This window comes from Trachurus trachurus (genome assembly GCF_905171665.1).
Source record: "Trachurus trachurus genome assembly, chromosome: 4".
Lineage (NCBI taxonomy): Eukaryota > Metazoa > Chordata > Actinopteri > Carangiformes > Carangidae > Trachurus > Trachurus trachurus.
The window spans coordinates 8,435,473-8,460,113 of record NC_139898.1 but is presented as its reverse complement, the minus strand read 5'-3'; the positions used below and the strand labels follow the sequence as shown (position 1 = coordinate 8,460,113).

At 40.5% G+C, this 24,641-nt stretch overlaps 1 long non-coding RNA gene across 1 annotated transcript; it reads left to right on the top strand.

Annotated features, from left to right (window-relative positions):
- The first annotated feature begins 760 nt into the window (after positions 1-760).
- Positions 761-23,946, top strand: LOC310984645. Its single transcript, XR_014595320.1, has 3 exons — positions 761-832; positions 5,741-5,802; positions 23,901-23,946. It is a non-coding gene; the product is annotated as an uncharacterized lncRNA (long non-coding RNA).
- Positions 23,947-24,641: the final 695 nt, after the last annotated feature.

The window sequence follows — 24,641 nt, the reverse complement described above, 5'->3', positions numbered from 1 at the left end:
AATACACAATTGCTAGCCTACTAATTCAGAAAACAGCTTCATTAATTTGACAAGTGCACTGCAAAAACTCACAACACCTGCAAACACACAAATGTCTCCCAACATGACAGAAGTGTTTGCAGGAACACCAAAAATGACGGGCGAAGCTAACACCATTTGCATATGAATATATGAATCGTGGTATATTCACGCTATAATTGATCAAATAAAACTCACCTTATTTTCAGACACCACAGGGACAACAGGAAGCTGTCCTCACAACGTTTAATGTCAAGCATCGGACAAGCGTGCGCCCAATAGCCTGTCACCTTTTGGTGTCCCACACTTATTTTAGGATATGTTGTGAAGTTTTTGCAACATGCTTGTGTATTTGCAGATGTGGTCAGTTCTTGCAGTGCACTATTAAAGTGACTGATGTTATTTCCTGAGTTTTAATGTGTTTGTGTCTTTGCATTGTGTTTTCTTGAGCCGCAGTGAGTTTAGCTTGGGCAGTTTGACTGAATGACACAAATGATTTTCAATAGTATTGTCCTCCAGGGTGAGTGTCCCAGTGTTTAACACACAGATAACACATTTTTTATCATGAGCCTTGTTCTTCTCCTTTAACATAGACCCTGTGCTGTGGGAGCTGGCTGCTCGGGGGCCGGGTGCTGTGGCTCTCTCACGCCGCTGGCCTGCTGCCTTACATGGGCAAACCTCTGACTGACTGAGACGCCTGGAATTTCACGGCGTGACGTCACCGCCTACAACTCTCCCAGAAATTTGGATCAAGAAGTTTCACTTTTTTTTGGTGGGATTTGAAAACCTCTGCCGTGTTTCCTAGAAAGCGAAGGTAAGCGAAACTCTGCAACGCTCTGAGGCTTTTTAACATGTCTGAGGTTGTCGGCTGGGTAGAGGCTCGGTGCGGGGCTGCTGTAGCCGGGGCTCATATCCCGGTGTCGGAGCGGCTCGTCTTGTGTTTGTTCGGCCTTGTTAGGCTGTGATATGGATTTTTTTACTGTAGCTCGGACGGAGTTCACAATGAGGGCGTGGACTCGACACGATAGCCTCGGTTGCTGCCTGCTAAAGTTACACGAGGGTACTAAACTAAAGCTAACTTGTCGCCAGCGAGCTCTCAGTCACACATTCAAACTATTAAGACGACGTGAACGCCAAGTTTTGACCCAGGGCGTCTCTGCCGTGTCTGTTTTTAGCCCGGTGGTCCGCTGCTGAGCAATGCGGAAGAAAGACACTGTCACCGGAGGAGCATGAGAAGCCCCCGTCTGCGGAGAAATACGTCCCCATAGTTTCTCTTTATCCGTCTCACAAGTGTCCCCAAGTGTCCCAGATAGCGGCTCGTTAACTCATCCAGTGTTAGCCTGTGAGAAACCCCCTACGTGACACTACATTAGTACTGTGAGGGGACGCACTTGTTTACGACAGCAGCGATTCGCCACGTTGTTTAAATACTTGTGATGATCGTGTGTTAATAACCTACAGAAATCTGTGCTCCGTGCTCTGTAGCTGTGACTTCTGTAGGCTGCTCCGTATACCTCAGAAGTGACAGTAGCCTATCATTCATTGCTCATGCATGTTTACATGTATTTTCTGCAATGCAGAAGTGCACAGTAGGCCTGCTATCAGTCATAAAAGCAGTGTAGGCCTAAACTATATGTTCAGCCCTGCATTGGATTGAAGACAAACCAGGAAACCATCATCACTGCCTTAAACTGTGACATGGAGATGGACAAACAGCCTGGACCTGGCTCCACCCAGACGTTGAGTTGCTACTCAGATCCTCAGCATTACTCATGTAGGCTAGTTTGTTTGGAGCTGACAAGGCACACCTAAGGGCTAATGCAAGACCAGGCATTATCAATCTATATTCTGTCATATACATGTAAGTGTAAGCCTGTGTCAAGCCCACACATCCTTTGTGCTCTGGCTTGTAGGTTTAACTAAAGGAACTCCCACCTGTGTCAAAGATATGATGGTGTAACCTTGTTTTTTATATTGAACATAACTTCATGCATCATAGAAGTGTGTCATGTGTGCATCAGGATAGCATGCCGATTGCTTGGGCTAATGAGGATCTATAGTGGACACAGACATTGACCTTTTAAGAGACATTTTAAATTTAGAGATTTTCCCTTATTTGATCATTATGCACAGTTTGGGAGAAATTATACTATACCTGGCTTAAAGCAGATGCTTCATACCTCACATTCACCTTCAAAGGTCCACATGGGTCATAGTTACAGATGACTTAACTGAGAACCCGTGGAAAAGTGGCTTTGACATTCTTGTCTTCTTCTTTGTGAATGACAATAGAATCGCGGCCCACACTAAAGATATTGATCTACCGTAAGACATAGCGAGCATAAAGAATAAGTTTCCTTCTCCTCTTTAAAAGACTAAATTCAGACTTTGACTTAGATGTGAATTTCAAATCAATAACACCAAGGTCCCCTGAGAGTGCTGCCATCAAACCGCATACATCTGCGTCGCTCCGACACATTTTTGACTCAGGCAACATTAAATGGAACTGTCTTTAAAATCTCTAGTTAAAAAGGACTCGTTTGACAGCACTGATGATGTTCAACTTAAAAGATGAGTGCCTCATCTGCCTTTGAGCCTGGGCCCCCCTGGTAGGTTTAGTCAAGTTATACTCCTGTTTGTGTTTCTTGGTATATTTTAATGAGCATGTTCTTTTACTGAGAGGAACAGCAGCAGTTTCCCAGGCTCAAAATGCACAGTTTTAGAGCAGGGCGTGATGTCACGGCTGTGGCTTTTCAGAAAGCGTCACCTGTGTGAGTGTAAGAACAACCAGAAGCTGGTGAGCATCTCTACAGTATGGATAGTGTGGTATACCATGAATTAATGCAAGGTCTGCTGTGTTTCTGCCATTGATGTATTACTGCATGTAAATCACAGAGCTATACCAACCAACTTGCTGTTGAGGAAATGGGTAAATGTATTTTTTTAGTGCAGCAGATGGAGTATTTTTTCTTCCTCTTTGAAGATTTCAGAAACACATACAGAGCTCTGGTAAATCTTAAACGACCTGTTGGTTTTTCGCTGGTCCTAAAAACGAGAATGTACATGAATGTTATAAAGTCACAGCAGAGTTTTCCCATCAGCCACCGCGTTAGAAATATGAATAGGCATCAACAGTTTCTATCAGGGGTTGGGGAGCCATGTTCACACACAGCCGGCAGCGCCGCTGACTTAGAGTGAGAGACTTTATTTGTCATTGTCTCTGCACAACAAAACTTCATTTGGTCGCTCTCTGAAGAGACCAGCAGCAGCAACAATACAAAAACTAGATACAAGTGCATTTGTTACTGGATATAATGACTCTTCAGACCACCTGAATGTTTTGAAGACATTTCATGACTTTCTGGACAAACTGTCGAGACTTTTGCCCCACTAGCGAGAAGCACACCCCTCTGTGTCTATACTCTATTCAGTTATTGTCGCAGAGGCAGAGAGGCTAAATAATTAAGATGTTGTGTCTTAATTTCTGAGTGATAATTTTACAAGTAAATATAGCTGTTGCCACTGAAATCCTGTTTTTAGAAGTGCAGAAAAGCAGTCTGTAAATGGCTTGGAAGTTGACTCTAATCTCAATGGGTTGTATTTCAGTTCCTATTATTTCCCTTGTCTGACAACAGAAACAGAAAAAGATGTAAATAAGAACACTTAAATGGGAATTCAAATTTGTATTAAAAATACTGTATGTGAGCATAGAGAAGAGGAGAGAGGCAAACTGATAAAGAGCGGAAACCACCCGACATTTAGCAGATTGCAGATGATGCCAATAGTGTTCAGCAGCTCCACAACAGTTTGGTCATGTCGACAGCCCATACTCGGTCCAGGAGTTAACCTGGTCTCCTACAAAGATCACTCATCTTTGGAAAATTGGATGATGTGACTCAACGGTAATGATACATGAGGGGCACAACACTGGGGCTATAGGTGCCACATTAGGATTTGAACCAGGTAAACACTTCACACCACAGCAGCTGTATCTCTCCACTGGGAGTGAAGCAGGCTGCAATGTTGACGTGGAGGATCAAAATCTTAGTGGCTAATCTTTGTCTCTTGAACAAAATATTACCAATAACTTTAACAAACTGATCACCAGAAAAATGCAACATAATCATGTGCAAGGAAGATAAAAAGAAACTAATTGTTCTTGTGAACTAATCCTGACACTTTTAAAGAACCAGAGCTGTGACAGACCACAGGAGACCAATGGATGTGCCTGTGCCCGCCCAACTGGTCTGCTGTGGTCTTGGGTGGGGCACTGATACAGTCGGCTGGTTTTGCACAACAATAGTAATGACTGTATTATATGTAACAAAATGTTGTAATGGACGATTATTGGCCTATAATTCCTACAGGGCTCTGTTTCACCTCAAACATATTCCCGAGGGGCCTTTTTTGTAAGCACTTCCAGTATCTACTGAATGATTGATATGTGTTATCCTCACACTTGCACTCAGCGTACCCTGCTCCTGCTGCTCAAAGTACAGGAGTACAATTACTGAAGTAACACGATTTTGCCATTTCTCAGTCTCCGTCTTCTAGTTTTATGCTAATGACTTTACACTAACTACCTCACACACGGCTGGTTTCTTTCCAGTAGCCTGCTGCGTTAGCTTTCTCAGTCGTGGAGTTAAAAAGAAAAAGTTTAGTCTTATGCCGGGGCAATTTGTTTGCAGGTTTATTGCACTAGATAGTCGGCTTTTACTGTTGCATCAGACGCCAGGGTGCTGTCTCACACAGTACACTGCTCTCCTGCACCTTTATCAGCCCATGAAAGCCTCATCTTGATCGATAGCAAACAGCATGACATGATTTTTAGGCACAAACTTAAAGCCAAGGTCAAAAACCACAGTGATTCACTACAATTAATCTGAACAATGCAGAAACGGCTGATCATTTTTATCTGTATAACATTTAACCAATTTATCAAATAGTCATCTCCTGGGCTCACAGAACCTATAGCATTACCATAATTTATCATTTATAAAACAATAGTTTAAACTCTAACCTACACAGATCAGGTTGTTGCCGACTAGTGTTTCAAGATTATGTTACTCAAATATGTATGTGAATATTAATATATGTAAAATATACAACTGGTAACATTTAGCATAGTAGTTTTCTCCATCAATAATTAAATGAGTGGGTTTCTGACAGAGAAAAATGTTAATGTTATATCCATGACTGCTGCTATTCTGCTTAAAAAACAAGGAGATCTCTAAGGGGATCTCTGAATTTCACTAATTCTAATGCGTTTAATGACGACTTGTTGCTGTGACTTGCACAGCAATATTAAACCAGTTTGTCCTGTCTTCCAGAGGTGCCTTCATATCACATGTTATTTCATTCTCTTAGCTCCCTTCACTAAATAATCGTTACACTGTGGTGAAATATTTTCTGTAGAGTCACTTGTCAGCATTGTTTCCCCCTGCACTGTCTTCACGTGAAGCATTACTCCAACAGTGTGACAGGTGCCTGGTGAAAAATGACAGACCCAAATTTAAATGGACAACTTACACTGGGGTTCATGCAGGATTTATGGGAGCCTGCGCAAGGTTCATCTTTCCACTGACGAACGACGCAGTCAGAGGAAAAAAGTTGACAGCACCCACTTACCACACTGGTGTGGCCCTGCTCAGCACAATTACAGCTGTGTTATCCATTTGAGTGATACAGAGTTTACTCAGTCTTTATTTCTCAATCTCCACAGATTTCAACAAACAGCAAAGGGCATCGCCGGTGAAACCCCAACACAGCCAGAGAGGAGAAAAGGTAAGAAAGCTTTTTATTGTAAATTGCTCTGTTGTGCTTTTCCATCCACTGTGTACTGGTCCTGTTTGGCCCAGCTGCTGTGCTGTTTGGAAGGCTGTGTATATGGACACACAGATACAGGCCCTTTGACCACGTGTGCCTATGAGGATGGTTTGGAGGCTGTGAGTAAGTCAGTGGAAAAAGCAAAGTATGTTTGGTCCTCCCCAGTTTGAGTTCCTGTTTGTTAATCACCTTGTTGCACAACGTGTCGTCAGTGGAAGTTCCTACTAACTTCTTATTGCTGTACTTATCCTTCTGTCGAGGATTTGCATAGCAGGTGTATCATCACCTTTATGTCGGGCATATTCAAACTGCAGGCCTTGATGCTCGGGTTTTGTTTTGTTTGAGACACAACACCTGGATGCAAACGTGTGGGGCAGTCGGTGTGTGTGGTGTGTTAGTTGTATCCAGTTTATTGATGTTAGCCGAGAGGTTGGGGCTTTGAGGTGTGTGTTAGGTGAGTTTTTTAGAATCAACTCAAGCCTCAGTAAAGGATGATGTACAGCCTATACAGGTTTTCCCCTCATTTACTCAGTAGCTTTTTTAAAAAGTGACTCACAAAAATCAACATATCAATTTTAATTGCATTGCTTATATTTACCAAAATATGTTGATTGCTTTTACGGTGATTAATAAGAAAGTGCTTTGACATTTTCACCTGGTGACACCAAGTGGCTTCTCATATGCTATACTTACTGTAGCAGTGCTGGTGGAACGTCAAACGTGATAACAGGTATTTACAGAGCTACAAGACTCTGTGCAAAAGTTTTTCAAATTATAAAATTGTACCAATTAAGATAAGTTATCAGAGGACAGTTTCTGTTTAAATAAACAGTCTGTTCCTTTGCAATTTGGAGGAAGTGACTTGTGCTGTTTGAAAAAACAAACACGGTCAAGCGAAGGTTTAGCGGCTTCCATGATCTCCGCTGACCCATGACTCTCATGGAGAGTAATCAGACTTTAATTACACCTTCTTAATCACTTGAAGATGATCCCTGTGACAAGATAGCTTCTCACAGTAAATGGGCTATCTTCACCTCCTAATCTGGCCCTGGTTGCCTGATGATAAACAGAAAGTGGTAAATGATGTTTCCCTGCACTTTTTTGATTATTGAAATTTCCATTTAGACTTTTAAATTCATGCATCTTCTCTTCTTTGAATGTTCACTATTTACTCCTTTTAAAATAGACTCAGTCGGAGCGAACTCCAACCAATAGTGAAAAGCTCTCCACAATCATCATTATTATTCCTAGTGAAAGGTATGCACCACAGAACTGGCTCTGCCGAGTGACTCTGGCTCACAGAGTATGGCATTCCTAGCTGAAAGCAAACCAAACTGATATTGCCCTCAATACTGTCTTCATATTTTCTCCATATTTGGAAATGTTTACCTCCTCATGATGGTTGACAGAGGTTGGAAGAGGGGATGTGAGTCATTTCAGCTGCATAAGGCTTTCTAGGGGTGAGAGGAGCCTTCCAAGTCACTGCCATTTAGTGAATCTAGCAGTTTTCTGAGCTTCAGTGATCTGAAGAGAAACTGTGAGTATCATTCTGTGCTCAATTTCTATTGTATTTATTTTTGTTTAATGGTAGCTTGTGTGTGTTTACTTGAGAGAATGCAATTTGCTTTTATCATAACAGCTATTATACAATACAACATAACATAATATTATGTAATAGAATATAGGTGAATGAGACTGAAAGAAGCTAGACTGGTTGAACTTCCCTTGCCTTCTTATGCAAAGCTGTCTATGTATAGGCTGCTTGTGGGGAACTTGTGTCACAGTTTGTCACTTGTTGATTGAGCGTTTTAGAGATGTTATTGCTATTTCCTTGCATCAGACACACAATCAACACACAATGTTCCTGTGCATCTCTGCAAGTATGGAAAAAACAGGGAATTGGTTTTGGCTGTACACCAGTTCACCAGATATTTTGATAAAGTTTGTCGAAAGCTGGGACTAACTCAGCACCGGAGTGAAATTTTCTTTTCTTTCTTTTTTTTTTGGACCAGGAATCCGACCTTGTAGACAGGTTTCTGTCAGTTATACGAGGAGTTAGAGGAAAAGGTGAGAAGTGCAAAATCAGTTGTATCTGACCGATTTGAACAGGCTCTCTTATGATAGAAGTTGTTAGCCCTGCATGTTTTCCTGCACATGTCTTGTGATTGCACGCGTGTGTGTGTGTGACTTGGGGGCAGCTTGGGTCATTGAAAAATTTTGGTTTCGCAACAGCCCACTCTAAGCGATATCTAGATCTTAACAGGTCTAACCTTCCTCCTGGCTCTTACTTCCACACCTTAAACATTCAGTGGCAGGTGCCTGGTAATTCTCCCCTTCACAAGAAGGAGGTGAACGACTTTACTCGCCTCTGAGGGCTGCTGCTGCTGACTTCAGTGATGGTGAGGTGTGATTAACTAATTTCATTTATCTGTAAATTATGGCGGGACTGTATCTGGTTTCAGCCTCGGAGCCAGTTTCCATCCATCATTGTGAATACTTGTGAGTTTTTAGTTTTATTGATTTATTAGTGAATGTAGATTGTTTTGACCCTGTAGCTTTCATAACACTGACCAGTTCTTCCCAACAACTGAACTAAGTCAGACTGGACCACAGGAAACAAGAACTCACTAATGAAATGAGGGAAGCATTATCAGTTGTTTGAGAAAGGAGTGACTTTCTTATGTTCACTCTGGACTGTGATAAGGTTCTGGTGCTGTCTGTCAGTCAGTCCATCACTCAGGCCCAGTACTGTGTGAATCCTAGTGTTGGAAGACAATGATCCATATAAATACCACCATAGTGTCATAAATAAAATTAAAGAAGAAATAAAACTGTGGTTGTTTTTAATAGTATATATTTTTATTTGAAGTTAAATTCAGTTGACCTACATACATTTGATCCTGAAAATATGCACAAATAAAGTAATACTTTGAAACAGCTGCAGAGCTTAACCCAACTGACAACTCAAGGGAACTTCTTTGTTCAAATATTGAACACACTAAATTGATTTAATGGTCAAAGGTCACTGTAACCACATAATACTGATTTCTGGCCATAACACAGAGATTTGTGCGCTAATAATCAAACTAATTTTACATTAAAACAGTCAAAGGTCAAGTTCACAGTGACATCACAGTGTTCTGAAAAAACACTCCTGGCCATTGTGCAGTGTTGTAACTCAGGAAGAAGAGATAGTGACCATATTTCCTGCAGTTTGGCTGATTGGCAGAGACATACGACCACAAGGCGGTAATTTTAGTCCTTCCTGAAACTGAAAACTTCAACTTTTTGGCAATGAATTGACCTTGTAGGTTTTGCTACAACAGTCTTAATTAATACCAATATGACCACCACTTTATGGTGGCTCATGGCAGCATGTTTAGAAAGACAATGTTGTGATATCACTTCTTAGCTTTTAATGACTCCTCTCCACTGGTGTTACTGCAACACTTTGTTTATTGTAGCTGGAGTACAAGACACCTATGTCCCAGAACATGCAGACAGATTACTGGGGAGAACTTGGGACGTTAGAGTTTTGTCTGCTACAAAAATAGAGAGTTTTGTGATGGCCTAGTTATGGCAGAGTAGCCATAATAGACAATACGCAGCAGCTGCTCTTTACACTGCCTGGTAGACATGATCAAACATCAGATTTATAAGGTTAATGATGATCTTGAATAAATAATGAGCTCACTTCCAGTTTTCTTTACCATCACAGTATAAAGAACGTTGCCGCAAGCAGTTTGGATGTTTCAGTACATCGTCGTTACCAGTTGAACAAGCAGCCACAGACGCTGATCACAGCGTTACGTCAGTCTCTGGCGACATTTCCAACGCTCTCAGAATGACTTAATCTGGCCTCACTCAGCTCTGCCGCTCTTAATTTCAAGACGCTGACATCCCCCCACGTCGGGAGAGATCATATGTTTTCAAGACAAGTCTTCCAAATGAATCTCGTCAACAAATTAAGGCACGATTAACAAGAGCAATTACACTGAGGATCCGACTGAGCTGAGGAGAATCAAGCTAAAGTGGAGGAGATTATCTTTCTTATTAAGAAAAAATCACTTTAAGGGTTTGATTACTTTCTGTTTTTGTGCGATACTCTTGATTACTCTCGAACCCAATGATGCCTCTTAACCGGCTATTTTTTCCTCCACTCTTGAGAGTAGTAGAGTGCAGATTAAACACTCAGATTGTATGTAAACAAGAGCGGTCCTGTTTCCTCTCAGGGCAAAAAGTGGCGCCAAAACTGAGAGTGTGAACACAGTGGAGAATTATTGGAGCTTTCAACACATGTCAATATTTGAATTCAACATTTTGAGATTTTAGACTCCTAGTCTAAATAGATTTCGATTCTCCCACCCAGTAAAGAGGGTTAGGGTGAGTCAATAAACAACAATCTCAGACACATTACTTCACAACATGTTTGAAGGCTTTGGCCGGGTCCCTCATCTCACTGTTGATTTGGCTGCTGCTCGTGGCCGTTATTATGTTTGAACATAAATCACCACCTCGGTTTAAGGTCTTCGGCGCTTTGATAGAGGCTCGTCTCAAGACTTAGCCAGCCTTTATTGTTCCCCTTTTCCAATACAAAATGAAACCCGCACCCTCACGCATGATGTCATGACCATCCTTCATTGCTGGGATGTTGTCAGATTTGCGATGAGCTGTCAACAGCCCCCACCTGACACTTTATATCATAACTGAAGAATTCAAGCTTCTCGCCTCTGAAGTATCTTTCGCATTTTTGTTTGAGGAAAGTTTTCATTCTTGTAGCAGAGTCCAGGTTTCCCTCTGGAAAGGCCCCGCATTGCTGCCAGTAAACTCTGCACTTCTCTCTTTTAGTTCCTAAGACCTGCGGCTGTTTTTTGTGTTATGATCTCTCAAGTTCAGGTTAGGATTTTTCCACCATTTGTCTCCGTTAGCCAAATGTCAGATACACTAAATGAGCCCTGAATTTAGCCCATACGCAAAAGTAATTATGCGTATTATTCGTATGTATCCATAAAAATTATATATATACGTTGTGAAATAAAACGGACACATTAGTGTCTATGAAATGAGGCCAAATATGGACTTAATAAGAGACGACAATTCAGTTTTTTTTTGCTGTTTATTAATTAAACCCTACCAACAAAATTAAGAAAGTCTAACTTATCTAAAGATTCCTCCTCTGTATGAAAATCAGTCAAACATTGATGGGTTTTTGACTAAAAAAAGAGTGACTACATGTTTCACACAGTCTAATTGATGATAACTAATTAGAAAATCCCAAGTCTCAGCATCTTTGATAAATTTAAGAAAACATCTAAACATCAACAGCAACTCTGTAGCCGTGCTGAGCTTATTTTCTTTGTATGAAGAACAGAGCAGGCAAACTGAAAGGGAATACTTCTTTCTTTGGAGTAGAGATGATCTGCTGAAACTTTCAGTGTAGTTTTATGGATATTTTTCTCTGCTTTATGTGATTGAAATTCTTGTGAACTGAAGGAAACACCACAATCAGGAATTGAGAGTCGCCGGCTGAAGTATGCATTGAAAAATGATGTGCCACGGACAAAGTGATAAACAACACAATGACAACAAGTGAACCACAGTGGTGTCACAAAAACGTCCCGGAGATGCCTCAAAGTTCTCACATGGTTGCAGCATCTTCCTCCATGCAAGATTAAACTCTACCTTAAATTGTGTGTCAAGAGGCTGTTAGACATCAAAATCCCATTGTCACATGTTCCTGCGTAATACGACATGTGTTCTCAGTCCTTTACAACACCTAGACTGGAACAATACTTTCTGAGTATATGCTTACCTTGCACCCATGTGACCCTGGTGCCCCAGCTATGGATGATGGCAGTGGCTCCATTTAGACACAAACTGTCAAATAGAAGCCAAACAATATCTAACAACGTGAAGGTTGTTATGGCCTGAGCTTTATAAGTGAACAAGAGGAACACAGGAATGAGAAAAATCTCTGTCACACTTTAACAGGCGATGTCACTGCACTGTGTCTTCTGTTCTTTATCCTCTCTCTCAAAATCCCCTATTGGCCTCATATGAGTTATTTTTGATAATCATTCCTTTTTTGGAGTCACCAACTGTGGCCGGTGGTCTGTTTTTTTGGGGAAATTGTGGTAAAGTTTCAGTCGACTTTGCATTTAGTGCGATTACAACCGTAGGTGTTTCTGACGCTATACCTCCCTTAATTTTTCACAATCTGCTGGGTGAAAATTTATTTTTGGCACTCGTCAACACTTCCCAGTAAACAACAGTAATCTTTAACACTGTCATAATGGTTTAGTCCCAGACAGCGGAGTGATTGTGTGCCAGAAGTGACATTTTCTTTGTGCCCCTATCATTTAGGATCAGATGCCACTAAATGATTAATCTCAGATTAAGCAGAAGCTGAAGGCTAATGGGGCACTTTACACAATGTGACTGATACACACTTGCCCAGCGTGCAAGTGACAGATGCCAGCTTGTAAAGATGGTCAAGTTACTGAGGCATGTTGTTGGGAAAACACAGAGCCATTAATAATGTGCCAAAACATATAAACTACAAAGCACATCAGATTTAGCATGGCAGAGGGATGAGGGAAGGTTAATGAAGACTTAAAACACTGTTGTTGTGGTTGTTTTTTTATTTATTGAATTTTCCATTTCATTCGACCTAAAACACTGTTTTACTTTTGAATACCAACATTAAGTAGTGAAATCAATGAGTGTTCCTCAAATGAAAATAACTTCTTTGATTGAATTCAAACCAAATCTTTATTTATCTAAAGAAAAACTTGTGTTGGTATCAGTTGATCTTTAAATGTCTTCATGATGTGTAGTAAATATTCAGTGTTTATTTTAATCCTTATTCATATTTCTTCTATAGCTTATTACATCTTCCCCTTTTTACACAACAATACTTTCACTACTTGAAAAGTGATGTCAGAAAATTAAAAGAAGCTATATGGAGAGAAACTTCACTATCAAGACTTACTTACCATGTTTGATTTTCTTTTTAGTATGCTCAGTCAACTACAGATTCTTTAATCATAGTCTCAACTCATCCACAAATGCATTCCTTTGACATACGCATATTCATCTCCGTTTTATATTTTCTGTCCAAAGGTCAAAGGTCATGGTCACCTCAACCGCAATTATGACAAAATGTAACACAAATGGTTAATATTTTATCTGACTGGACAGACAGGAATGTTACTTGAATAGTCTGAGTGGGAAGGGAGCAAATTATTTTCTGCTTCATACTTTTGTGCAGCTGTAAAGTCAACTAGACCATGACATTTTAAGGCATGTGAATGAATTAATAGTTATGTATTAATAGTGTGCTAGTTGGTTCATATTAATCTGATTAATTGGTGATTCTTTTATCTTCCTACTGTAGCATGAGAAGTTAATGTTTGATATAAGTAATATATGGAAATATGAGTGGAGTAGGATAATGTATGCAGTGATTTCTGATGTAGGATGTTTTTTTTATGTAGTACTGCCACATTTTGTGTTTATATTATTTATGTGCAGTCTCCACTGTAGTTTATAGTCAATCATGACACTCAGATTTATTTTCATGCTTTCTTTCAGTGTCATAGTCATTTGCATGTTCACATTGAAAAGCATTCTTGGAAAAAAGAAGAAAAAAAGGCGAGATTGTAAATTATTATACACAGCTATAACCAGAAATCAAGTCTTACCAGGGAAGTTTTATATGTTAAGCTAGAATGTAAATGAGCCTGTGCTACAGTGGAATGAAAATGTAAGTGAACTCTTTAAAAAAGGCCTATATTTATGCCTGAATTGTTTGGTCAGATCTTCTTCTCAACTAAGAAATCTATTTGAAATACAAACCCCTCACACAGATGGCTTGACATTATAAAACTAAGGTTGAATTGTTTGGGAGGAACATGAGGTTGTATGGTGGGAAAGGGGCACCGCATACTATCATGAAAGCGCCACCCCAAAGGAGGAGTAGGATAGAGGCTGCACCACCGTTTCGGTCTCTGGTGCCTCATGGTTCTGGACAGCTCAGCATCAACTTTTTCCAGCGGGATGACGTTGGACAATTAACCTTAACTATCAAAGTAAATCTGCCACAGATTGACTTCAAACAAAGAAACATCTAGCTCCAGGCCCAGTCAGAGTCCAGATCAGATCAATATGTCTGAGCTGAATTGGGTCACCAGAGGTTCAACCATTTATGTAATGGATGTTCACTTCCCTTTTCCATCATAACTGTGAATGTTAAATGAATGTGTTCAATGAAAACACAAAGATATGATAGGAGCTTAAGTGGACTGTTTGCCTACACTTGTGACCTGGATGATGATCAGATCGTATTTTATGACTGATCAATACTAGATAGTCGTTATTGTCATTCTGTAAAAACAATGAAAATCCGGGGGGAAATTCACACACGAAACTGCATACACTAAGAGAAACAAGAAAAAGCATCACATCGGAGAGCTATGAGCCATTGCACTACTCGACGCCGCCATCTTGCCTACAAGTTGACATGGTTCTTCACTGTATTTCCCCTCTGAGGCAACTCTACACCTGTTTTGACCTTTCAACCTGCTGGATTTCTCTTGATTGTGCTAAAGAGAAGAGAAAGGACAGGTCAGAAGGGATGAAGATAGATAGATAGATATAAAGTGGTCAAAGTTTTCTGGGTATCAGTTCTGGAGAAGCTGTTAACATGACTTCATTTGTGAGGTTTAGATGGGGCTTAATTGAGTGGGGGTGGGTTCTGATTTTCTGCCACATCAGGCGCAATCATTTTAATTTCTGACATAATCTTATTGTGTCATTGTAAGTGTGAGTCGCTGGTGTCAGCAGCAGATATTTTACCCCATCACTCTTTGAAAGAGCTAAGTTATTTATCAGTCTACTGGCACACTGTACATGTGCATATTTCTCGTGGCTCATTGGCAGGATTAATTGCCAACAAGTCCCCTGTGGTCCAGGAATGCAATTACCTACTGACCCAAATCATTCTCTTGGCTGGAAGTCAGTGTCTGTGCTCTGGCAGTGTTACACCTGGGACCAAGTCTTCACACATAACCTCACACTCTCCCCCTCGGTGCATTATTCAAGGCGTGGCATAATCTTTTTTTTTTCTTTTTTCTTATGTTTATGTGATATTCAGAGTGTGTGTGCAAAATAGAGGAGTGACGGGTTATTTATCACCCCCTGAGAACATTTTGTGGTGTCTGTGTGTAATGTTTAGGAATTAACACAAAGATGTCCAGCTACTTTCTGATTGACATCTTGATTTATGGCTGATTCATGTGAGTGTGTATTTTCAGGGGTAGATGTTCACAGGCTTTTGGCCATAACTGCTACAAATGGGGTTTTTCTGATTCTTAGTATTTGAGGTCTACATCTAGAGTAAAGGAAGCTCTACAAACCCAACACCAGCCCTGGACGTACAAAGAGAGGGTTTGAGGTTGGAGGAGACTCTGATTACTTTGTGTTATGCCTACCAGTAATTAAAAGTATATTAATAAATTGGCTGATGAAAATAAAACTAATTAAAAGTATTTTCATTTTAGGTATCCACGAGACAGTGTTTCTCTATTTTATGTATCTGAAATCTTAACATGGGCTCTGGACAAAACCAAACAGTGAAATATCAGAATGTGCAAGCAGCTAGAAACATAATGTAGTACGTACATGGATGTCTCTCACTCCTCTGTGTGTTGACAAGCTCTGGGTTCGCTGGTCGGACTGTGTGTCTGATGAATTTGTACTTTGCTGTTCATGTTCAGTGCCAGTGTGGGAGTCACTTTGCCCTACATGTAGCGAGGTTGAAAGAAAAGGGTGGTGTTTGGGGACGTAGCTAATCCCACTTTCATGTTTGGGGACTGGAGTTGCTGTTGCAGATCTGCAATCACCGTAGTAACAAACTTGAGTATTCCAGTTGCCTTTCTCTAATGATACTCAAACCATAGTCTGTTTCAGGTAACACTGTTGTCAAGGGCACATTTTGTAAAAGATTTGACAGAGACGGAGTCTTCCGATATGTTCAACATTTCTGAGATGGAAAGAAAAAGGAAATGCATCGTCTACAAGACCCGACAGGTGATCTGTTGTGGACGACTCGGCATGATTTGAATTCTTTCTCTTGTTTTGTTGATTTGCCAACCATACTGATTAACCTATATTGGATTCTGAGCAGGATATAGAAAACAAACAAACAAACACAAATAAAAGGTCATGGCTTAAGTGAATGGAATCCATTTATTTATTGTGCTGTTAAGAGCACTAATGCAGCAAGATTTAGACTTTAAAGCATCACTAATGCTATTACAAGTATATAGTAAGAGGTGGAGGGGACTTCCACATACTGTTGGTTTGTCAAAGCATAAAGAGTAAAGCTCCTTTGTCCTTCCACATGTGCATTTACTTGCACTATTCTCATGTCAGATATAATACATAGGAGGTGAAAGGTTGTGGTTTGGGTCTTAGCGAGTCGCCCCAGAATCTGCTTCATTAATGGATTATCCAATTGTATAGGATGTGTAGCGTGCAGCGTGGATCAAGCACCACAGTGCAGCCGCCCTCAGCATCGACACTCAGTCTGCACACTACGGTCTGCTTGTTATTTGAGCTGGCTGCAGGCTTTTTTAGGTTGCAAGCCGCCGGGTTTAAGCTGAGGGTGAGAGGGACCTTACGTGTCAGGTTTGAGGTCACTTGTGTTAATATCAGACAGATCCAGTACATTAGATGCATTCCCTAATCTCTTAAATCCCTCCACTGGCCCAACTTTCATTTGTTGTAGAAGCATTAAATTAGGAAGAAACACACAAACCAAAGCCCTGGATGTGTTTTGCCACCTTTTTAGGGATTGCACTGGTTATAGCCCGGAGCTCCAGTCTGTGCAGCAGTTACAGTTTTTTCAGCTAATGATAAAAGCATTTAGAAATAAGCCCTAGGACTTTGTTCTCCCACATTTCGAGATAGGAAGAGAGGACTCTTAGAAATAACTTTCTCTCTCATCGTGCTCCCCAGATGATGCATCTTAACAAATGTGGGGGATCCCCACTCCTTCACCCAAGCATCGTGACGTTTATTATTCTTTTGAGTGAAACCTCTCAACAACTACTGGAGTGAGTTGCCACCAAATTTGTCTCATTCACGAATCCCTCAGGGGAATAATCAGGTAAAAAAAGAAGAAGAATATGCCCCTTTGGTTCATGACCAAATAACAGAAAAGCAATGTGAGTCACAGCTGCCTGAGCCGTACCATGTTAGCAGCAATTGTTACATCCTCACAGTCTCACATGGAGAACATTTAACTTGCTGAACATGTTAGTATGATCTTTGTCCATATGATTCCATGCAAATGTTTTACCGTCATTTAAACACCTGCATGGTGCTTTCAATACACTTTACTTGTATGTACATACATTTCTCAGCATTTAAGTCACATTTGTATCTAACTGTGCAGCGATTTAGAGACTTCACAGTGAGATGTGTTGTTTGTAGAGCTTGTTGTGTTGACTATTGCAGTGATCAGAAAGTCTCACTTTTGTGACACTGTTGTGAAGGACAGCTGGGCCGTCGGCTGCAGCACTGGTGGAAGCCTTAGCAGAGTTTAATGCTTTTGACAGGCCCACAGAGATCACTACAGGTTCTCTGGATTATGGATGCTGGTCTCTGTGTGTGTGCTCTCTGTAACATGGATAACATGCAGATAAAATGAACCATTGACAATGATTTACTGGATAGAGAGCAACAAAAAGCCCTCTCCATGCTTACAGACTTCACTCGCATTATCAGTGCAAGGGCTGTAAATACTGTGTCATGAAAAGGACACCACTTCAGAAGTGTACACATTCGCTCAAAAAATCCACAAGAGAGCCCTTAAGCACTTGACATTTTCACAACAGTCCTGAGCCCTCACAGACTTATCAGGAACACTGGATGTGAACACATGCCAGAGTCCAGTCTGTCGGTGGATTCTGAGAGGGATCTTACGGGCAACGGGCAAGCAGGAGGGAGGGCTCAAACGCAGGCATAAAAACATGTTAAAGCAGATATCAGCTTCACGGCCGTTTCGGCTAATGCTGCGTTCAAGGCAGGCTTTTGAAACCGTAAGTTACAGCTTCAAGTCACAACTACGACTTAGTAGCGTTCCAGGTAACCCGTAGCTCGTGTTTCTACCATCCTGTTGTCTGTGAAAGTTCCCTATAACGGCCACTCGTAACTTCCGACCCGTGAACTCGTACCAGATCGAACTGGTATGACTTCACAGGAAGGAAAAACACAAAGTACGAGTTTCTTTGAACGCACCATGAGTTAGCAGCCCCCGCCCTTGTCAGGCATCAATTGGTCCTCGTGCTACGTCACCACATTCACGCGCATCCCTTGGCTGCACACACAGCCCTTCATGCCGTTCTCTCTCCTCATTGGATAACACTTGTATCCCACAAGGAAAATTTTCTCCTCGGGTTACAGCAGAGCAGAGTGACGGAGAGACTCGTGTTTAGGCTGAAATACTTCATGTAAGTGATTGCTGACGGAAAATAGGACTATTTAGGACTTATATTAACAAAAACATTCCACTGATATCTGCTTTAATCTATGCTTATGGTGGTTGATGCTGAGGCTTACAGTCTGCCCCGCAGGTGTACCCAAATAAAAATGGAAAGTCAGCAGGTAAAAGTCACAAACAAGTAGCAGAAAAGGCTGCACTGCAGTGACGGAGCAGACAGCACAGACCTGGGCAGCCAGGTGACAGGGTCAGGTGAAGCAGCCTGTGGGCAGGTGGAGAAAACGGTGCGGAAAACTCCAGAGAACAACTATAACTCAGCTTCATTTCAGAGAGCCGAAATGAAGCATCCTCACAGATGTTCCCTTTCTTTGCATCTCATATGCAGATGTATGGCTGTTCAATGTCATGTCAAATGACATTTTAAACAAATACATACAATACAAAACAATACAATACAATATTTATTTATAGCACATTTAAAAATAAAACCGAAGTTGTCCAAAGTGCTGTACAATAAAACACACAAGCAACAATAAAAATAAAACAATAAAACAAAAGTGAAGACATATAAAAGAGATGCGTTTTTAATAGAGACTTAAAGTGCTCAAGTGTTTGTGCAGTCTTAATCTGCAGAGGTCGGCTGTTCCATGTGTCGGGGCCACCACAGAGAAATACATCATGAATCTGTGTAACCACATGTTTGAAGGAGAACTACAAAAATACATTACCTGTGGGCCTTGGGTGCCAGAGGGGTGAATTAAACGTGGCTGTAGAATTGTAAAAATGTGACATATTTGCAGTCAACAAAACATTTAATCGTACTTGCTGATTGTATCTAACCTAGATTAGACATACTGTAGCATCTTTTATTTCACTGTTTCTCAACAGTGTAAACTTCAGCCTCTTTCTGCTGTTAGTGGAACACATGAACAGGATTTTACATGTGCGGCCAGATGTTTCCCACTGTAATGCTCTTTGTTGTACTTAACATCACCCCTTACATGTTTTTCTATACAGACTTCTGTTGAGATTTATCTGTCAATTAGATCTGTTTTTAACACAGTTGTTGACTCCAACATGAGTTTCACATCCATTCAAACTCAAATGGTGAGGTCTTTTTAAATACGTTGAACAAGCTGACAAGCATGAGGAGTAAACAAGCCAGTTACGCCACATTAGCATGTACTTATCCATTATGTCACAAATTATTCTTGCAGCAAAACCATGAATCCCCTTATATCGCCCAATTTGAATCAGAAAATAGGAAACATAAAGTGTTTGTTGTCATTTACCGTCCCAATAAACCTGAGGAAACTACAGGTGTGTGTGAATGTCCATGTTCACTGTCCCATCGGACCTACCGGTATCTTTAGTGTCAACTTTCTGAGTATGCTGTGGTCTCGTTCAAATATTTTTTTCTTGTTTATTTTGTTGGAGTTTATTATTTTTCGGATATGCACAGAATGTACTAACTGAGAGGTTTAAACGAGGGCTCATAGTAAGGTGTACCATTCAGTAACAAAAGATCTGTGTTTTGAGTTCTGGTGGGTAAGAGATGAAAATTACAGGAGGATGATTTCTCAGAAAATTCTAGCCCTCTTGAATCTGTGTATTTACAGCTACAAGAGGTGTAATCAAAAATTCAAACTGGGGCTTTGAAAGTCACTCTGCTGCGCTCAGCCTGGGAGCCTGCTCACCTCTAAGTGAGATCCACCTATACTCTTACCCAGATGAACCTCTCATGGATGGTTAGCAGGTCAGATATAAATCAGATGAGCGACTTGTTTCCTGTGGAGGGTATTCCCTGCACTTCAGTCTGCCCTCAGGCGGATCCTAAGCCCACCGGTACTGTACTGTACTGTACTGTACCTAGTTCAGAAAAGGTAACTAATTTAATCTGTACATGCCTTTCACTCTGCTGTAAAGAAGCGGTTATAAATACACCACAGACCTCGGGGAAAAGGCCAAGGTGTTTTCAGGGATATGTATTTTTCATTGCTTTGGTCTGCCTTTCAGCCTGTAAACATTAAGGTCCAATCAAGCCTTCTATTGTAGGAGCACTTAGAAAGCATGTGCCCACAGAGGAAATGGACACAGTGCTGCTCGCCTTTGTCAGATCAGATGTACGTATATGACAAGAATGTTTGGGCCATCCATAACAAGCGTGAGTGTTGACAATACATCACATACTGTACGGATTATGGAAACAGTGCCGCAAGAAGACAAAGATGAAGGTTAGAGTGATGTGACGCATATACACTTGTTTTTAGTCTCGCTCCCGCCCGTCCATCAAAACCTGATGAATAAAAACCTTTTCAGGGCCAAAATTACATTTTCCTGTGATTGCGGCTCTTTAGAATTGAACTAATGGTCTAATGTACTTGGATGATCACTTGTGTTTGATAGCAAATTACTCTGAATGTCTAATGACTTTGATAATTTGAGTATTTAGCTCATTCTGTTCCCCCTCCCCCACAAAGAGTACATGGATGAAAATACCTAAGTTATCATAATGGATGTGGCATTGAATGAAATTGGCTCATTTTATTTGACCATCAAAAAAAAAAAAAAAGAAATCAGAGTGATTACAGATCTGTCATGAAAAGCCCATTTAACCCGATTCAATCTTATTTCAATACATCCAGCCACTGAATGAAACACAGTGAAGACGATGCAGCGGTGTGAGGTCTCGGAGACGTCGTCCAGGTCAAACCGTGATCAGAACATTGTTATGCCTAAAGGAACGACATACTCTTTGTGTTTTTATGAGTGGATGTTTTCTGCATAGGCACCAGTTATGGACAGTCAGGGAGAACGGGGCTGCAGGTGGTTTGGGTCTGCACTGTGAACAGTCCACTTCAGCAGTGATCATAATGAGTTAACAGAGCTCTCAAATCTCCTCAACTGTGTGTGTGACGGCTACTTAACGGAGCTGCTGCGGCTCACAGTGTGTGTCCACTCCGCGCTGCTGCCGCCACGCCCGTTTCTCCTGCCAGCTCCGTCTGACATCGGTCATAAATAACACTAATTATCCGTTGGTGCCGAGTGGTGGGAAAAGTGAAGAGTTAATAAAGGCAGGCAGCACGGGATTTTTGTATGGGAAAGTAACTGTTCAAATCCGGCTGAATTCTGCTCCAGATGTGTTATAGCACAGAGTGTGCTGAAAGCCTTTTTGTTTTTGTTTTGATCTGTAACTCAGAGACTCTGAGATCAATCAAATTTAGTGGATAGGTTTCAAGTCCCCCACTACTCCAGAGAAAAAAAAACACAGCATTAGGTCAGAAATTGGTGCTGCAGTACACCAAGCATTTCTTTTCTTTTCGTTTCTTTTCATTCATTTTGGTTTTTGTTTCAGTAACTTCCACTCAGATTTCTTAAATCCACTGATTTCTATGATTATGGCTATTTTGCAGTTATAGAAAATCTGTGTACAGTGGTAAAAAGAATGTTGTTTGTTTTAGGAAGTGAATGGATTCATCAGCATTTGAATGTGTGTGTGTGTGTGAGAGAGGGATGGAGTTGCGGAAAAATAACATTAGTGCTCAGTAAATCTACCCTGGGTAAATAAAAGTATAAATAAAATATCCAACCCACATAGCGGTGGTGCACAATTTAAGTTGATGGCAAGAGAAGCAAACAGGAAGTGAGGCATATTCCCCAAACACTTAGTGTAATAAGGTCCCCAGTTAGCTGTGACTCTCAGTCAGCACTGTATGTGTGCAACACACAATAGATGGTGTATGTAAACAGCAGAGCACCAGTTTGGCCTTGATGGTGATGGAGCAGAGACTCTGCTGCTGGTGTCAGAGCAGAGGAGACGGAGAGTGAATGAGCTCTGTGACACTGCTGCTAAACAGTCATGTTGCTCTTCTCAGGGCTTTGTGAACATCAGTCAGCCCCTTTACTCTCTCTGTATCTCTGTGACCACAGACACTGTTCTCTTTTTTTTTTTGGGGGGGGGGGGGGGGGTGGGTTTGGGTGGATCAAGCTTTTTTAAGGTCACCAAATTGTATTCATTTCTAGTCTTGTGTTGCTTAGATTTACAACATTTCATTTATTCCAAATCGATGCTCTGGCTACTGTATTGTCAAGTTTTCTTCTTCTTCTTTTCTTTTATTTATTTATTTATTTATTTATTTTTTTTGCAAATAATCATTATTGAATTCAGTTTGTATAAATTATTCTTTCATTCAACATATTCCATTTATTTCCAGAGCTTTACATTCAGAAAAGGCTAATGATATTTTTTTTTATAAAGTTCATCTATTTATTTGTTTGTCATGTAACTGATTTACAGATTTACCATAGGCTGTAAAAATATTGGTTTGTCCAACCAAAGAGGTTCAATTGACAAAGATAGGAAAGGATCAGATTAATCAGTATTTACACTATTGTTTTTTTTGTTTTTTTAAGTTTTAATATTCATTTCCTAAAAACAAATTAAACGCACACACATTTCCACATTTAAATGATAGCAATGAAAGAAAGCAAAGTCTTTTTGTGGATTACAGTGGTGCACAATCCAAAAAACAACTTATGAATTACAAAAAAACAACAACAAACAAACAAACAAAACTAAAGCTTGTTTGTAGCCGTCATTAGTGTCACGCACCCTGGCAGCTGGTGACTTGCGCGCTGGCTACTTTGTGTGTTTGTGCAAAAAGCTGTGTCTGAAAACAGGGAACTCTCGTTAGAACAAGGAACGTCACTTTAAGTGACATTTTCCTTAACATTATCACAATGTAAAGAAGCCACAGAGAAGTTGAGAAAAGACTTAGTTGTCAGTTGCATGTTCTCAAAACATTGTGTTATACTTGCAAAAAAAAAAAGTGTGAAGGAGGCATGGATATCAATTCCAAACTGGCGCCCACCAGTAATTATGATGCGAGTACAAAGAGATTTTTGCCATTCTAAAGGGAGAAGGGGAGTGTAGGTGTATTAATTCGTATTCCTTCCTGCTTCCTCACTTGGAAGTTCAGATTTAGAAAAATAGACCCCCCCCCACCCTCCCTCAAAAGAGAAGAAAAAACAAGACCTGTCACATTGACTGACGCCAATCGTATGTAGCATCTGTGTTCCCACTACTGCTCCCTATAGTATATGCCACACTGTGGCAATGTGGGAAACTGACAATGTCAATTTATCAGAACAAAAGCATTCCTCAGCAAGAGGAATACACATCTTTGGGCCCTGGAGACAAAAATCATTCCACCCCCACCCTTACCTGTATCTAAACAGAATGTAGGACATTCACAAACACCAGAAATAGAAATTTCACTCACAATTATCATTCTTGAATTTATCCCCTGCAGTCAAAAGTTGGTGTTTCACTTTAGGAGTTGGCGCGGCACTGTAATTCTAACTTTCTTTAAGTAAACACGTGACTGAAAATGACAGACAGTGATGGATTAAAGAGCCAAACAGCCGCTGCCGGATCGGACAATTGAAATCAACTGATCCACATCCAGTCTGCCCTAAATGATCGTCTCTTTGTGAAACTTAATATTACCTTTATGTGTGAGCTGTTCACTTACTCTGCTTCTTTTTTCAGGTGTCTGATCCTGTAGTCCCTGCCATCACTTAGTGTTAACATTTGGGTGAGTACTTGACCTAATTTCTTTTCTCCTTTCCGCAACACTAAACTACTGTACATTCACACAGCAGAGTGGCCGCCATTCATCATCCTTTTGAATGTTATTTAATTTACTTATAGGTTAATTCACTTTCTCCTTCCTTTCCCCCACAGACACTTGTATATTTGACCTGAGTGTGGCCAAACACATTTAGTAAATATCGTGTTAAAAACTATTTTCTTTTCATCATTCTGCCACTCCCACTCATTTTTCTTCAGACTTTCTGAGAAACAAATTACGAAAAAAAAAAAAAAAAAGATTTTCTTTCAACATTATGTTTTGTGATGTTCATATTTTTTTTGTTCCATTTCCTTCATTTAATCACCACAAGAAATCAGAAACGTGTTGCTCTGACTCAGCTATGTGACAGTTTGTGTGTTCTTCAAGCTGCCAGATAATATTGTGTAAACACATCAGTGGGTAATTAATGTAATTGGTGGTCGTTAAGAGCACCGTGTGCTGTAGACACTTAGTCAGAGCCCAATTTCTTTATTTTGACTATTTTTGTAGTTTTATTAAATGCTGATGAGTCTTAATTATTGTTACAGAGGTACTGTTGTAACATGCAAACTTGAATATTACGTAACAGGGTATAAATATAGTGTTGTATTTAATATGATAATATGATAATTTATTTTTCAGATTTTTTTCCCCCCAGT